At 45.0% G+C, this 16,846-nt stretch overlaps 1 long non-coding RNA gene across 7 annotated transcripts in view; it reads left to right on the top strand.

Moving 5' to 3' along the window:
• Positions 1–16,771, top strand: part of LOC108445768 — a 36,872-nt gene extending 20,101 nt beyond the window's left edge. For 5 of the 7 annotated variants that reach the window (XR_001860736.1, XR_001860729.1, XR_001860739.1 and 2 more), the window contains 3 exons: positions 5,594–5,652; positions 5,914–6,053; positions 6,763–7,566. This is a non-coding gene — a long non-coding RNA (uncharacterized LOC108445768). Of the gene's footprint in view, positions 1–5,593; positions 5,653–5,913; positions 6,054–6,762; positions 7,567–8,815 lie in introns of those variants that run through there. The other 2 variants (XR_001860731.1, XR_001860735.1) reach the window with 2 other exon arrangements.
• Positions 16,772–16,846: the final 75 nt, after the last annotated feature.

The following is a 16,846-nucleotide window of genomic DNA, read 5'->3' as shown; positions in this document are numbered from 1 at the left end:
GCAGTAAAGTCAGTCCAGCACCTCTTAGCACTCCAAGGACCAGCCACCATGGCTGGCAATTTAAACAGTGTCAGGGAACATCCCAGCTATGGGAACACAGCCACCTGCCCTGTTCAGCCACTGGAGTGCTCCTTGGTAGCACCTTTTCCCTTGTACCAACCAGCATGCACCTGAGCAAAGTCTGAGCATGGTTTGGGAGTTGATGTGGGACACCTCAAAGGAGGTTTGGGGGCCATCAGGCTGGCTCAGAGGGGTGACCTTAACAAGGATGTTGTTGGCTGTCCCTTGCCAGCAGTGTCGTGGGGACACTACATTTACCTGGTTTTACTGATGTTACCTGGGAGTAAGAGATACAGTTTGCATGCACCTGTGACATCCCACCCTTAAGGGGAAGGGAGCACCCAAGATTCATAGATACTTGTGGTCAAAAGGAACAGCAAAAGGGGGTCTGCAAAAACTCCCATTAGTAAGTTATACACTTGGCATGGAAATTGGTAGGTTAGTCCTTAACCTACTACATAAACACACGTCAGTGGGGGTTGGATAAAGGGGTAAGATGAAAAGGAAGAAACGAGGAAAGAGAGAAGAAGGGATCACCAGTCCTTGTTCTGGCATTGATCCAGCCCATGCGATGTCCAGGGTCCTGGGGCACACTGCCTGGGCTTGGTTGGGGGTACCTTTTTCTAGGTAAGTTTTTCCTGCCCTGAGGACAGTGTTCTTATTTTCTGTGCAAATTAGTTCTTATGCACAGTCCATTCTTTCAGACCTTTCTTGAAATGGTTAGGAGGGCTAAGGGGGTCTTGGGTGGTGTTCATTCCCCCATACACACCATGCCCACTTCTCAGCCTCATCCCTATGCTTGCTCTGTGCTGTGTCGTGCTTATCTCCAGGAGCTAGAACAAGGGTGCTTGTCTAGTGCTGCCCTACCTCTACATGGCCCCCTTTTCCAGCCACACTTTGTTCTTTCCCACAGCATGTTATTGTCTGCTATTTCCAGCAATCCTTGGTTGCCTCCACAGCCATCTGGCTATCAGTATTTGAGATACACACATTAGCCCCTTACCTTCTGGGATTCTACAGCACCGGATGATTAACCTTGCTGGGAAAGGGAAGATTTAATCCCAGTTAAATTACTACAGTAACAAGGTTGCAGCACCTCCATTACCTGCAGTGCCCTGGGCATCTCTAAATGCCCCATCATGACAGGCACTGTCCAGATGCAGGTTGTTTCTGCCTGTCAGTGGGCAGGAAGGCTTTGCATCCAGCAGTCTCCCTCATGACTTGTGGCACATGCCAAGGTAGCATATTTTTTAGCATCTCATCCGTGAACAAACATAGACTTTTGCAGTACTGAATGCGTGTGTGATGTGATGTGATCGACTGGAGTTCTTAGTGAACATTTGCATGAATGAAGGGAACGAACCTTTCTCCTCTCCCATAAACTGTGTCACCCCTGGGCTCCTAGTGACACTTGCCAGCTTTGTCTGCTCACAGACAGAGCACACCAGGCTTTCTCCAGGGCTTAGACGTTTTCCTACACTGTAGACAGGCCAGCAAATTCACCCCGAGACATGTCTCTTGGCTTTCAGCCCTTTCCAGCTTAGGAGAAACTAACAGATGTTCTGCTCTGAGTTCATTACAGGTTTCCAGGCAGGGGAAATTAGCAAAGTCTCTTTAGCATCTGCCTTTTCCAGCTGAGGAGGAATCACATGCAGAGGAGCTCCTCAGCCCTGCCTATCTGATCTTATTTGGGCACAGATCCGTCTAAGTTCACTATCTAAACTCTTTTGCCACTATGGCAGCCCCAGAAGGCCCTGCCTTTTCTCTCTAGAGCGAAATGAACTGGTTGTGTTCAAGAAGTGTTGCGTCAGAGAATTTGCAATTGGTTTACATGAGGAGTCAGAAAATAATAAAAAACCCAACCCTCTAAGGTCTTCACAGAATCCCAGGATGAGTCAGGCTGGAAGGGCCCACAGTGCCTCATCTGCTCCCACCCCCCTGCTCCAGCGGGGCCATCCCAGAGCACACAGCACAGGAGTGTGCCCAGACAGTTCTGGAATATCTCCAGTGAGGGAGACTCCACACCCTCTCTGGTCTCTGTTCAGGGCTCGGGCACCACCCAGGGAAGAAGTTCTGCCTCCTGTCCAGGTGGAACTTCCTGGGCATCAGTCCCTGCCCGTTCCTCTGGTGCCATGGCTGGGCCCTGCTCGGAGCCCTCCCTGCACACAGGGACACCCAGGGCTGAGGGCCCCTCTCAGCTGGGGCTCCTCTCCAGGCTGGACAGCCCCAGCTCCCTCAGCCTTTCCTCATAAGGGAGATGCTCCAGGTCCTTCATCTTTGCAGCCTCTGCTGGCCCTGCTCCAGGAGCTCCATGGCCCTCCTGTCCTGATGATCCCAGACCTGGTCGCAGCTCTCCAGATGTGCCTCACAGGGCTGAGCAAAGGGGCAGGATCACTCCCTGACCTGCTGGCACTGCTCTTCCTGATGCAACCTACTATTCCATTGGCCTTCTTGTCCCCCAGGGCACTGCTGGTTCATGATTCTGTCAATCAGTTGCCATGGTTATTTACTTTTCTTCAAGCCTCAGGTTCTACAGCCCAGTACTTGTATGAGAAACTTGGTTTTTGCTTTAATATAAATTAAAATAACAGCTGCAGATAAGGGCATGGAATTACTGACTCTAGCAGGCAAAACAAGAAAGGCTAAAAAAACCCAACAGAGGCATGGATGTGCAGTGAGGGAGGATGACAGCTGGCTGGGCCATGTCCTGGGTGGCATGTCCCCACACCAGGTCATCTGATGAGGAACAACCTCAGCATCAATTCATGTGACAAGGGCCCATGGCCGACCCAGTCATACACAGAGCAAAAGAAACACCATCTCTTCTGCCAGGCCTTGCACTGAAGGTCAGGCGACCCAGTTACGCAAAGAGGAAGGTGAAGGTTTGGTGAAGTTATTGGAGCTTACTCTGGCTTTATGCTGATATATATTCTTCAGTGCTGAGCTACTGGCCTTAGTACAGTCGGTGCCATGATCCTGTAACTGTTTGCACCGGCGAGAGCCAGACAGCACCGCATCCTCCGCTGCCTTGGAGCTGTGATGGACCTGCCACAATTACATGAAGCAGAGGCAAATACACTGCAAGCACAAATGGGACAGCCTGGAATATGTTTGCATGACATTGGCTAATTGCCTAACCTCCTGCTGCAGCCAGTGGCGACAAAGAGATAATTCACCCGTTCCTCTGACCCACTGCAGACACCTGCCACAGGATGAGATGAACTTCAGGCACTAAAGAGAGATCTTTCCCCTTCAGTGCCACAAAGTGATAGGGGAACAACTGATTTGGACCCTCAGCTCTGTTGATTGCAATGAATGTTTTTTTCTTGGTGCCCATCAGTAAAGGTGAGAGCAGAATTAAACCCTGTTTGAGGAAGGAAAGGATATCTGAATTTGGAATTGTTTTTTTATACCTAGAATTCTCCTTGGCCATATTAAGTATGGGCCAGTACTGCATGAATCCATAGAGTTAGGAAACTTAGCAAGTATCCAGGTATCAGAACAAATTGTAAAAATATTAATATGGATTAATCATTCAGATTGTATGAATGGAAAATGATGTAAATTGAACTCGGGAAAGACGAGATTAACGGGATAAATTTGACATTACAACAGTGATCTCTGTATTGAGTCAGTGACTGCTCCATATACTATGCCAAAGGCAACTATATATGGGCTACTTTGGAAATACTAACTGAAAGACTTTGTGGCAAAGGGAAAAAGAATCCAACAAATGGTAATTAACCAAATTATATCATGGTCAAAACAAAGATTACACTCTCCCATATAAAATTAAATGCCTTGTAACACGACACAGATAAATACTTAACAATTATGGGATGCAACATCAGTGCCTGTAGGCAAATACAGAACAATATATTTCTAATGGCAGACACTCGAGAGACTATTTATTTAAATTGCACGAAGATTTATACTGTACTAATCTCATTATGAACCATACATAGGAAACATGGGTTGCAGCACATTATATGATAAAATTGGACCTTAAAAGATTATCACATTCATAAGGATCTTCTCCTAAATAAAGGTAGCAAGACACTTTATATATTGCAACACATGGCTAGAAAATGTTAATGCTGTTAGACTTGTTTGACAAGCAATTTGTCTTCCAGGATTCCTTTTTCAATTGAAAATCATCATTAACACCTGTCAGATCCATACAAACATGTTCACCTTTCAAATCAGGTGACCTGGTTTTATTATGGCTTATGTGCGTTCTGAATTTGTGTCTCTGAGGGTGGTAAATTAAGTGAAAAAATAAACCTTTTCTCCCACTCTGTGATAATATCTACTTCCCATGCTGTATTTTTCATCTGTACATGCTCAGCTACTTTACCACTATCTAATTTTGTTTGCTGAGAAATCTGTAACAGACGAGAATTCACGGGCGAATTCCCCTATCAAGGCACTAAACCCAAGGTTTTTGTGTTCTCTGCTCTCTGGAGGTAGGGATGGCACTGTTGTAGCACTGCTGATGCCACTGTGACAGTTGTAGGTCTGGCACTCTGGGGCTGGCCAATGCCTCCAGGTACACTGGGCAAATTTATGATCAGCAGTGGGCAAAGTGGCAGCTTTGATTTAAAATCATGCGCCTATTTGAAAGGACTGAGGAGCTGTTCCTGTCTCTTTTATCAGCTGCCCATTGCCATTTGAAGGACAATTGCCCAGCTGGGCACTTCACCCACTGTGGCACATTGCATCCAAGTAATAGTGATATTTTTATAGAATTGTCAGACACGTGGATCTGTCTGTCTTCATTACGCCACATCAGCACTCTTTTGTGATTCTGTGATTGATTCTGCTTGGGAAAAGCGGTGAAAAATCGCATCAAAAACGGTTTCTGATTTTTATTTTCATTTGGAGTGAAGCTTTTCTTCCTTGCGTGGCACACATACATATCCAGAAAAATTTTCTTAAGCAAACTGAAGAAAGTCTTGTCACTCATCAAGCATTCATGGCACTGACCTCTAGAGTTTTAAGTGATTTGAGTTCTACACAAACTAGGAAGCAACTTTTCAATCATCTTCTCTTTTTTCTTTGTAAAATAATGTGGCATTTGGCATCAAGCAAGGCATTTTAAATAGAGACAGCTGGTGGCAAGTGTTTTCAGGGAGAAAGCCTGAACTTGTGATTTTCCTCACTTTCCCTTATTACAGATTTGGTATCTCTAAACCATAACATTTTTTGATTTTTTCCTCCCATCCTTTCCTCTATCTTGTGTTGGTCAGACTTGCTGCCTGGTGGTCATCTAGAAGGGTTTGGGGCTTAATAAACAATATAGAGGCCAGACCGTTCAATTGGGATCTCTGGAGACAGAAGTATTGTAGAGATTAGACTGGGGAAAAAAAACCCCACAACTATGCCCTTTCTGTTGCAAAGATAATTTGAGGTTTTCCAGCTTGTGAGAAGGTTTGAGAAAGGACTCTCTGTGTCTTGAGAGATTCATCTGTGGGAAGTTGTACCAAGGAGGGACATCTAGAACATATTCTCTTCACCTCTGCTCTCTCTGCAGGTTTTGATGGCAGACACATATACCTTGTGAAGCACAAGGATTCAGCCTGGAATCACAAAGTAAGAGAATCCAATCCCTTATCTTGGTTACAAAGAGGTGTTAGAGTTTTCATCAAATATTATAAATTAAATAGAGCATCCATCTCCCAAAAGGAACACACATCATCTGAGAAAATAAGCTAAGCATGGGAAATCTTTTACTGATGAACTTCATTTTCAATACCAGATGATCAAGTTGGGGGGGAATTGTGTGGGGTTTTTTGCTGGGTTTGGTTTGGTTTGGGGTTTTTTGTTTATTATTAATTATCATTATTACTTAAGGCATCATGTCATCAGCGTCAGGAAATGGCTTAAGGAGCAGTACTCCCAAAGTCCAACCTTGGCATCAAGAGGCAGTAGATTTACTTGCACAGATATTGTCACCTGAAGACACACTTTTCCTGTCCAAAGAGGAAGCAAAGGTAAAGTACAGCCTTGGTACAAAGTTCCTTTGACATTGAAATTCATTCCTTTTCACAGCCTATGACATGCCAGTTTTGGCCATTGAAGAGTGTGATGCAAGATGCCACAGTTTGCTGTGGTTTTCTCTTCGTCTGGGCAGATAGCCAGGATCTCTCTTGTAGATGGAGGTAAAAAAGGAAAAATGAGTTTTTATGTGTCAAGAGCTGCTGGCTTTAATTCTGGGAAGCATATTTTTAATAGCAAAATGGTGGGCATAGTAGTTGTGTTTTTTCCTATTAGCTTTTTGTTCTTTAAATAAATGAGCACTTGGTTATGGACAGGAGGGTAGATGAGAGGAAAAGAAGGGGCAGGTTGTTTTTGAGAAATTTTAGAGATGCTACTGGACTTTTTTTCAAAGGGTAGCTTTAGGAACTAATGTTCCCAAAGTTCTTAGACTAGAACAGAATAGAGTAGAGTAGAATATTTCAGTTGGAAGGGATCTGCAGTTGCCTGGAGTCTGCATATGACCAGGTAGGAGATGAACCCACTGGCCACATGAGCTGGACCCACGGAGGACCAACACATCTGGAAGTGTTTGACCTTTGCATCTTTCATCCAGATGAGATCTCTTTACAAAAGCAAGCAGCCCAAAGAGGCATTGTGTAGAGCTGCATCAGAAGGTGTCTCTCTTTACTGGGTGGACTGAAAGACAGCATTTATCTCCCATAGGTGTGTGAGGCAGATGAAGGAGCTCAGAGCACTCGTGCAGATGGAGGACGGTGCTGTTGACAGCGGCCAGAGGGTGGTAGCACTGCACAGCTCCTACTACTCTATCCTCCTCAAACTACGGTTAAAAATAGCGGCATTTCTTCATTTCTTGTGAGGAAAAGAAGAAAAAAGAGGTGAGAAAAGGTGGGGATTTTTAATTGAAGAGGAACTTCTACAAAAACATCTAATTTTCCTAGGCCCTGAAAACATTATGCTACCTCAGACTAGTGCTGGTGGCAATTTTCTGAGCTTCTACTTTTTCAGAGAATGCTCCTTTTGACATGACAGCTACAGGCTGTCAGGCATATAGTTTCTCTGCTGTGGCACGTAACTACCACAAACAAATGACCCCACCATGATAGTGGTCATATGCAGCTTCCAGGCAATTGCAGGTCCTGTCCGACTGAGATACTCTATCCCATTCTATTCCCTTCTATCTCTAAGGACTTTGAGAATGTAACAATATTTGGTGTTGTGGAAGTCTTCTGGTATACACATGTTTCCATTTTTGTAGTTGTAGCTTACCTTAATTTTTCTGAAATTTGGAAAACGGAGGAAATTAATTGTTGAAGGGCACAAACCACACAGCTAGCATCAGAACTATTATGTGCACATGTACTTGTGCATATAGTGGTGTGTCTGTTAGTATTACTTACCTTGTAGTTTAAAGCATAGAGGATCCAAAGCTCACAGCTTCCAAATGTCATTTTATGTGACATTATGTATTTTGGAGCCATAAAAAATAAATTTGGGCTGCTGACATCAGTCATCTTTTCTTTTTCTCTCCCGTGCCACTGAGAACTGTGTGCCCCTCTCTGCTTACTCCCATTTCATTAATAATTGTCTGCATTTATTGTAATAATTTAAACCTAATAATTAGTAGAATAATGTGTTGGCCTTGCTGTGTGACCCTAGGGAGGTGTCTTCACTGCTCTGAGCCTCAGTTCTCCCATAGGTGAAACAAAGGTAATGATGCTCTGTGGAGGGCTCTGAGATCTCCAGCTGCTGTGGAAGAGGCAATAGTGTGATTAGTGTGAATAGTGTGATTGTAATTACTGTAAGACCCCATGTTTGGTGGCATTTTTTTGTCTGTCTCCTGACACTTCCAAATGCTGCCATGCACACTCTTGCTGTGTTTTTTCTCCCTCCCCACTGCTGCTCTTTCCCCTCTTGCTGCTACCTCTCCTCTGTCCCATAGGCCTCTCTCATGAAAGTCTACTTTGTTGACCTGTTTTTCCCCTATTGTTGGGTTCTGATTTGTCACCGCCCTTCCCTTAATAAACGTTTGTATCAATAGTTCCTTCACCACCATCCCCTTTCCTGCTCCCCTCCTCTGAAATTTTCCTTCAACCGTGACACTTTCTCTAGAAACAGCCTCAGGCTGTTTCTAACCTTTCTTCTCTCATCAAAGGGCTTGAAAAATCAGCTTTCTTCTCTTGGCAGGGAGGCTGCTGTGGTTCATGGGCCAGGCTGGGAACCAGGAACTCCTGGTTGGTGATGGTGGCACTGCCACTGAGTCACCACCACCCGGCCTTCTGCACAGCACTCACCCTCTCTCCTCTCATAGCTTTAAAATAGGACCAGTACTTGTGTGCTTACCTCACATGGATGCTGTAAAACTTAATTACCACTTGTAAGATGGTATCTAAGAATGAAACATGTCTTTATCTCTTGCAGTGGTAGTTGTGACCACTGCAATCTGCACTTATTGCAAGCCCTGGCATATGGAAGTGTCTTCCACAGGCAGCTAAGACCTTCCTTTATCCTGGTCACAAAGGTCCCTGTGCCATAGTCCTCTGACACAGAGGAGTCTCACTGGCTGCAGGTATAATGGGCAAGAAGGCTGAATTTCCCTCCGGTCAAGGTCACCTATCCAGCCACTATCTGATCAGCCTCTCCCTCTCTCTGTTCCCCGGACATTGTTGGCGAGGCCTCTCCTGAACAAAAATCCTGGTCCTATCTCAACTGCCTTTTCCATCCTCACCAGTTGCCTTGTTCTTCCCTTTCTCTACAGCTGACAGGACTTGTTCAAGCTGCCCTTCCTGCTCCTCCTCCCTGGGTGCCCTCTCAGCCTGCTTTGATGGGTACAACCCAAGATGGAGCCTTTGCCTTCCTTGGCGGCGGCTGCAGGGACAGCTCTGGTGAGGGTGGCCTTGAAGTGGGAAGGGGCAGTGAACCACATGCTGGGAAGGCACCAGTGGTGATCCCACCACTGTCTAAGTAACAAACCAGGTCAGGCCTTGGCACACAGGTCCACCCACCTCAGCACCTCTTCCCAAGCTAATATTGGGGTCAGCTCAAATTTCCGGTCTTAATTATGCCACTCCCTACATGCACCAAAGAAAACCATCAGCAATCTGGGCTGATTACTACCTCTTTCCTGGGAGAGGGCAATCTGTTTGCTCTGATGGAGGTTGCAGAATGTGCAGTGCCTTAAAAAGCTGCAGACAACCCTTCTGGGTGCAGATTTGCCTTTGGGAATGGGAGACATCAGAAATAAAGGCCACTTCAGATCAGGACATTCCAAACCCAACAGGAACAGAAAAGTTGTTTATCTTTTGTATTCTTCACTAATATCTTTTTCTTTGGAGTGTATCTGTCTGTATCTGAGCTTAAAGTATAAAAAGATATGGAGTAAGACGTATGAGTGGAAACTGCTGCTCAGCCAGGGAGAGGCTACTAACTCTCCATAATGCATGCACTCTAAACTACATCCATAAATGCCAGGCATGATTTAATAGGCTATAAAATCCTACATCATGATGCCACTGGAACTATTGAAAATAAAAGCAGATAAATCACAATTCTGTGCAACAAGCTGTACTCGCATTGCTACTTTTTTTCACCTACCAGGGTTTCATTGTACCATTTGCTGAGCATACACAACTCTCAGCCTTGAGTTTCCATTTCCTTCTCCATTTCCAAGCTTGAATTTTCACATCAGCCCACTGGCTCTGCAGCTGTGTGGTCACACTGCTGTAAGCCCTGGCCCCAGAGTCTGCAGAACTGCTCAGAAAGGTGCTGAGCTACCACAGGCTCAATTTTTTCTCCCCAGCAATACCAGGGGACACAATACCATTATGAGCAGATTGACTGCTGTTGCTCATATAATATTATTCCTCACATTAGGTTATGAACATTAAATCTACTAGACAATTTTTATCTGGCAGGAAAACAATTTGTGTCACTCTTTTAACTGCCAGCAAGATACAGAGTTACAATGACATAGATGACAGTGTGCACCACAACTTGGAACGGGCACGACAGCTGTAATCCTGTCACCCTGTGGAGAAAATGATGCTGAAAAGGGAGGGAGGGAGTGGCAAGACAGGGAAAATATTACTAACAGAGAGGACTGGGTTTTTAGAAAAGTTTGCTTCACCTCTGTAGCTGAGGTGACTGAACTGGAGAAGTAAAAACCAACCATAGTACCTGCAAAACGTAAATCAATTTGGACTTACCTGACACAGAATTTGAACTCTGTCCCTTCAGTTTCTATTTTTTCTTTATTTTTGTTGAAAATGTTTTACAGTAACAGAATATAGCTTGATGATTTTTCTACTTTTACCTTGAGTCACATCATATATCTTAATGCTTCTTAATTTTCCTGTTCTACGTCATTTAATTACATATGAAATAAAAAGGCAGGTGGGAAGGCAAAAAGGAATAGAGAAAAACAACAGAGAAGACAGAAGAAGGAATGAAAGAGAAGAAAGAAATTTTTCAACATTCAAAATTTGTGGGGGAAGTTTGAAAACGTACTTTACAAGACAAAATCTGGAGGCAGATAAGAAAATGCACACACAATTTAAGGAATTTTCCAAAGTAATTTTCCCCCTCAAAATATTGTGATTTTGAGGTAAGACACAACTAAATAATTATTTTGAATTAAAGAGGTTGTAAATACTGACAATACACTTAACTGTTCTGGACTGTGAAAGAACAAAACACAAAGGTAATAGCTTATGCCTGAAACTGGGAGCTGGGCTTTGCAGAATTGTCCTCCAAAAATCCTATTTTTGGTAACCTTTTCTGCTTTCCCTTACTTAGTGGTGCTTTGCAGAAATGATGAGCCCATGCACACAGCAATTTCTCTGTGGCATCAAGGACTTTGGTCCCTGCTCTGGCTGCACCCATGGCTGACCCTGACTAGCACAGCCCTGCCCCTGTCACTGCACGTCTTCAGGTGATGCCAGGAAGTTCCTCACATATCTGCAGAGATTTAAATTCCATTTAAGCAACCAGCCCTGCTAAAGTAGGTTGAGTGGGGAGATTTTGCCTGATGCAGCCCAGCCTCTTACCCCAGCTCCCTCCTACTGACCTTCCCCTCGCTTCAGGCTCAGGGGCTGCTCTCCCTTCTCCCATGAGCATCTGATACAGCCTGCCCAGCCTTGTCTGTCTCCAGCGAAAGGCAGAGGTACCCTGCTTTTACTCCTTGGTCCTTGCATGCCTGCTGGCCCTTCCACACATTTTGCTGGGGCAAGATTCTGTAGTGGCAGGGCAAGGAGCAGCACCTGGCCAAGCCTCTTATCTCTTTGGAGGTGAGCAAGAGACCCCGCCAGCATGAGCTGAGGAGAGATGCTGCATCTGTGCCGTTGAGGGACCACAAGATTCCAATTTAAGGTATCCCTGTCAGTCTCCATCTGCTTACACCACAGGTAGGGGAACTGAGCTGGCTTTAAACAGCGGGACACCCATGCATGAACATACAGCTTATGTATTCCTGTGCCTTTTCACAGTACTAAAGGCAGCTGCTGGCACAGTCAAAGGAGGGTGTGCCATGACCTGCACAGCACAGCAGTGTGGGATGGGGTACTTTTACATCTTTTACACTCTTAGCCCTGGAAGTTTTGCTTTGTGGCACCACACTGCAACCAAAACACTAGAAGAGGTAGAAAAGGACATGGCTGTAACCGCCTCGCGGTGCTACGGGACAGTTCCACAGTGGCATGGGAGGGGCCTGGGGTCCCAAGCAGTTTGGACTAACCCCATAGTCAGGTTTAGCTTTTGCCAGGTTGGTGTCACTGGAGTCAATGCTCTCAGGAGCTGTCAGGGCCACTCACTGCCTCATTTTTACCTGCTACAACTTGAGCATATGTGCCAGGAGTAGCATTGTCAGCACGTGTCTAAGCAGTGACTTGTGCAATGGAGTCCACTTCTCAAACATGACGATAAACTTGTCTCTCAGAAAATGCTGTGCTGCTTTGAACAACAGTACAATTCTCAAATTCCCTTCCCTTTCTCAAACATGACAGTCACACTTGGAGCAATAGAAAACTTTTTCTCCTATTTACAGAAGCAATACACTAGATGATTCAAAATAATACGTGACAATGTGTGAGGGGGTGACATGGCTTAGACCATCAAGAATGACATGTAGCATTATTTTCTTTTACATATATTTGCTGCTGGATGAATAGGTGTCATACCAGGATTTTTGCATTTCTATTTTGGCTGTTGTGGGTTTCTGAAATGGGAAGGCTATGTGAGTGCCTAAGAAAACTATACAAGTATCTTTATAGCAAAATGCCTGCAGCTTTGGGGAATGCACAAGTATTGCTATTTTGACTTAAAGCCAAATCAAAACAAAACAAAACAAAACTTTTTATCAAAATCATTATACTGGTGCAAATCCTATTCATAGAGCCAGACCATGAAATCTCAAGTAAGATTATAATCTTAGATGAACCAATTTGCAACAATGCAAATAAAATGGTTATAGCATTTCTCACTCTAACACTGCAGACTGCATTTCATAACTATTCCTAAAAAGTCAAGGATTTGGGGCTTCTATCACAAGAAACCTGGATGAATCTTGGAAAAAGGACTTGCTTGATAACATGAAGTGAAAGCTACTCTTACTGCTAACAATGAGAAGCAGCATGACTGATGAACACTAGGGCCATAAAATTTACTTTGGTTTCAGAAACCGATTTGGTAAGGGGAAAAGGAATCATAGTGCTAAATGTGAAGTGGGAATCTGTGGAGTATGCCCAGCCCCTGCCCTGGAGGGATGCCACAGGAATCACTTCCACAGCACCTCTGTGTACCAGCCCTCATGGATTTCCCTTTAGCCCTCAAGACTAAAAAATCAGTTGCATTCTAACATCAACATGTCCTTGCATGTTCTGTGAATTTACTGTTTCCTACTGCGCTTTGTTGCTTAAGAGCTTGAGTCTGTCCCTCAGTCTTGAAGAGTCATCTCTGTTGAGGCCCAGTAATGTCAGCAGACCCATCAAGTCACATTTGAATCTGCTCAAACACCAGATGACAAAAATAAAACCAGTAATACAAATGAGGCAAATAAGTGAGCACTAAATGAGTCAGTTAAGTTGTGCTGGGGAAAGATAAAGGGAAGGAAAAGATAACAGAGGAGAAGCAGTAGAACGAGTTAATGATAACTGGGCACTGGGAAGCAATGACTAGTTTGAAAATAAAAAGAGGAAAGGAAAACTACTACAATGAACAAAATCTCCTTAATAAAAGTCAATGATTATTGCAAACATCTGAGGTGTTGCGGTACACTGCTGAAACTAGAAAAACAGTACACAAGGAATGAAAACCTTGGCTTTCAGCTGGATGTAGGTACCCAAATGTCTAACTCCTTTGGGAAAAAGGCTTCAACATCCTTCTGGGACATATGAAAAAAGCCCCTAGCCTAGCTGTGGCGGAAGGGCAAGTAGGAAGACACTGGGAGTCCTATGGCTGTGAAAGAGGCCCAGGTGGCAGACAATCAGTGGAAGCTGCTGGGCAGATGCACTGCTGTGGACAGAAAATTTTAAGTCCCAATGAAAGGGTGGTTTGTCTCCTTTACTTCAGGGTTTCCTGTTTTCAGGGACAAACTTGAGGCTTGAAAATACAATACAAATACAACCTAAAGCCAGATTTTTCAGACCACTATGAGAAAAAAATGCTTCAGTCTGTTGGTTTTCTCACCCTGCTGCTGTCCCCCAACACACTGCCCACCTTCCCTTTCTGGGAGAGCCCGAAGCAAGGCAGGAGCTTGGCTTCACTTCATAGGCCATAGTACCTTTTGCCTGTATTAGTGTTGCTCACATCTATCAGAACAAAAAGCTAGGGGAATTCTGGCTGGAGTGTTGATGACAGGTGGTTCTGCTTTTAACTAATGGGTCCTCCCTGGAGATAAGCTAAGCAGTAGCCTCTAGGTGAGAGGGAAAGAAACTCACTGGGACCCTGTTCAAGGTTAAATACGAGCTAATGGACTTCCCTTCCGCTCTGTGCAATCTCCACGTGGCACAGATCTAAAGGGGAGCTGACAGCTGTAAAAGCTTCCTCCTTACTTTTCCAGAACAACTGTCCTACAACCATGGACCACCCTGCACACCAGAAGATTAGGTAGCATTTTTCTTCTCCTGCCCAGAGCAGCAGGCAGGACCTTAAGGTCTGAGGTCTCAAGAGATGAAACTAATGAGAGGAACTGCAAGAAATCAGGGCAGAGAAACAAGGGCAGAACCAAGCAGAAAAGCTAACACATGACCCAGGGTTTGGCCCTCCTTGTTCAGAGGGTTCAAAGGTGTTCTCCAGTCACGGTGTGTAGCATCTAGCCAGCATGGTTGAGGCATACCTACTTCTGTTGGCAAGGGCACACCACAGGGTGGGGTGGGGTGTGTTTTGTCCAGCCACATTTCCTTCCCAACTTTCTTACAGCAGCTTCAGTGGAATTGACTTGTGGCTGAAGAGGCGCTGCAATCATGCCTGTGGCCTTCTCTACACATTCACCATTTCTTTCCTTACCTGTTCTAGTTTCCATCCTTTGCACTCACATTTAGTAAAGTATTAGAAAAAACAAACAGAATGAGCTGGAAGAGAATAGCTCTAAAACAGGTTGTGGTCTTGGACAGATACAACCATCCTTACTTGGATGAGAGGTTTGAGGGGATGGATCAACACCTGTATTTGTAAGGGCCATTAATCCAAGTGCGAGGAAAAGCAGCTATCAGTGATCCCAGAAGGAACAGATGTTGAAACTCCAGGCAGAAAAATGAAACTTGGGACACACAGCTTCACCAGAATGTCTGTGGAAAAAACAGATTACAACGGCACTGCAAGAGGGAACACTGAGGACACACAGGACGAGATCTGATTCAGAGCCATGTCAGGTGACAGATTCTGTACAAAGCCTTTGAGGCAGTTTGGAGACAAATGAAACCATGATGGGATTTTGGCTGCTTTCACAAAGGACCAGGCCCTAAATGTGGGTATCCATGGGCTGAGGAAATGATGACCAATTGAATGGGTATCAAAGAAGACCAACGACATAAGTGATAAAGTGGCTGCAGGGACTGATGAATGAAAGGAGATAAAAAGAAAGGATGGTAATGGCTAGGAAAATAAGTGATACCTGTGTGTAAAACACAAGCAGCCATCAAGGAGAAAAACTGTTTAGAAGAGTCCACAACATGGATGTATCCAGAAGTAATTGGGTGAAACTAGACAAATGAAAATACAGGCCAAACATCTTCCTGCCCATGGGACTTTCTGGACGGTGAAAAAGATTTCAAAAGAAAGAGATGCAAACCTGAAGCATTTAAAAGAAAAGAGAAATCATACAAGTGCTGTAAATCCTCTACCATCAGGGGAGCAGAGTAGATGACCTAACAAATCTTTTCCACCTCAAATTTCTGTATTTGATATACAGAATCTCAAAAACCTCCAACTTGCCATGAGACAGAGAACAATAACCCAGCTCTTGGGGAAAGCCAGTAGTAATCATGCAGGTAAAAAGGGAAAATGTCATGGTGATGAAACAGGATAAGAGGGGAGAGAGAGGCAATGCCATGCAATTGGCATTCAGTTTTGGACCCCTCACTTTAAAAAGGACATTGAGGTGCTGAGGTGTGTCCAGAGAAGGGCAACAAGGCTTGTGAATGGTCTAGAAAACATGTCTTATGGGGAATGGCTGAGTGAGCTGGGGTTGTTCAGTCTTGAGGAGGCTCTGGGGAGACCTCAGCACTCTTTACAACTCCCTGACAGAGGGTGGAGAGAGGAGGGGTGCAGTGAGAAAATGAGAGGAAATGGCCCTAAGCTGAGACGGGAGGTTTTAAAATTGGATATTAGAAAAAAAATTTTCCCTGTATGGGAACATCAGGCATTGGAAGGAGCCGCCCAGGGAGACCATCCCTGAGGGTGCTTAAAAGGCATCTGGATTTGTCACCAAGTGATATAGTGATTTAGGGGATACAGTAGTGCTGGGTTGGCAGTTGGACTGGATGATCTCAAAAGACTCTTCCAACCTTGGTGATTCTATGTCTCTGAATGGCAACAACTCTACTTCAGCAGTTCAGCTGTGCTGAAGGAAGACAGTAAATATGAATCCTTCATTGTTGAGTTGGTCCTATATTAAAAAATTGGTTTCTATGCTGGGAGGGGATAGTACCTTCCCTCCCTCTCCCTCATTTAGTTTAACGTCCTGGTTTGCAAATGGACCAAGGGGTGCCTACAGCAGTCCGGCCTCTTGGCCATGAAGGTGAAGCAGCACTGCATTCGATGCCAGCACACCACGCTTAAGGCAGGCACCACGATACATGAACTAAGCCTTGCTTTGAAAGCACCGCGGTTGGATTCCCTCTCGTTTGCCATTTTTGGCACCAAATCACTTATAGGAGCCTACTCTATCCCAGTGCACAGCATCCTTCCAGCAGACTCCAGAGGCAGCTCTGCCTTGCAGTCCCACGGGTACAAAGCAGTGCTCTGCTCCCAGGCACCTTCAGGCCTTGCAATAAAGTGGGTGCATCTAAAAACCAGTCAGGACAACACAAACTGCCCATAAAATCACCGAGAGATTTGGACGAAGAGATGGCCGAGGTATTTTTCACTTTCCCCCTGCTCTTTTCACTCCCATCATGAGGGCTGGGGCTGCGCTGTCCACGAGCCAGAGAGAAACGGGCGTTGAGACCATCGCGGATGGAAATCACACACGCTCCTACCCGCTGCGGGTGGTAACAAACACATCCCTGAAACCCTGCGCTGAAGCGACAGCGCCGGGCTCCGAACGCACGGCCAGGCCGGGCTCAGAACACGGCGA

This window comes from Corvus brachyrhynchos, unplaced genomic scaffold (genome assembly GCF_000691975.1).
Source record: "Corvus brachyrhynchos isolate BGI_N302 unplaced genomic scaffold, ASM69197v1 scaffold523, whole genome shotgun sequence".
Lineage (NCBI taxonomy): Eukaryota > Metazoa > Chordata > Aves > Passeriformes > Corvidae > Corvus > Corvus brachyrhynchos.
This window is presented reverse-complemented; position numbering and strand designations above follow the sequence as displayed.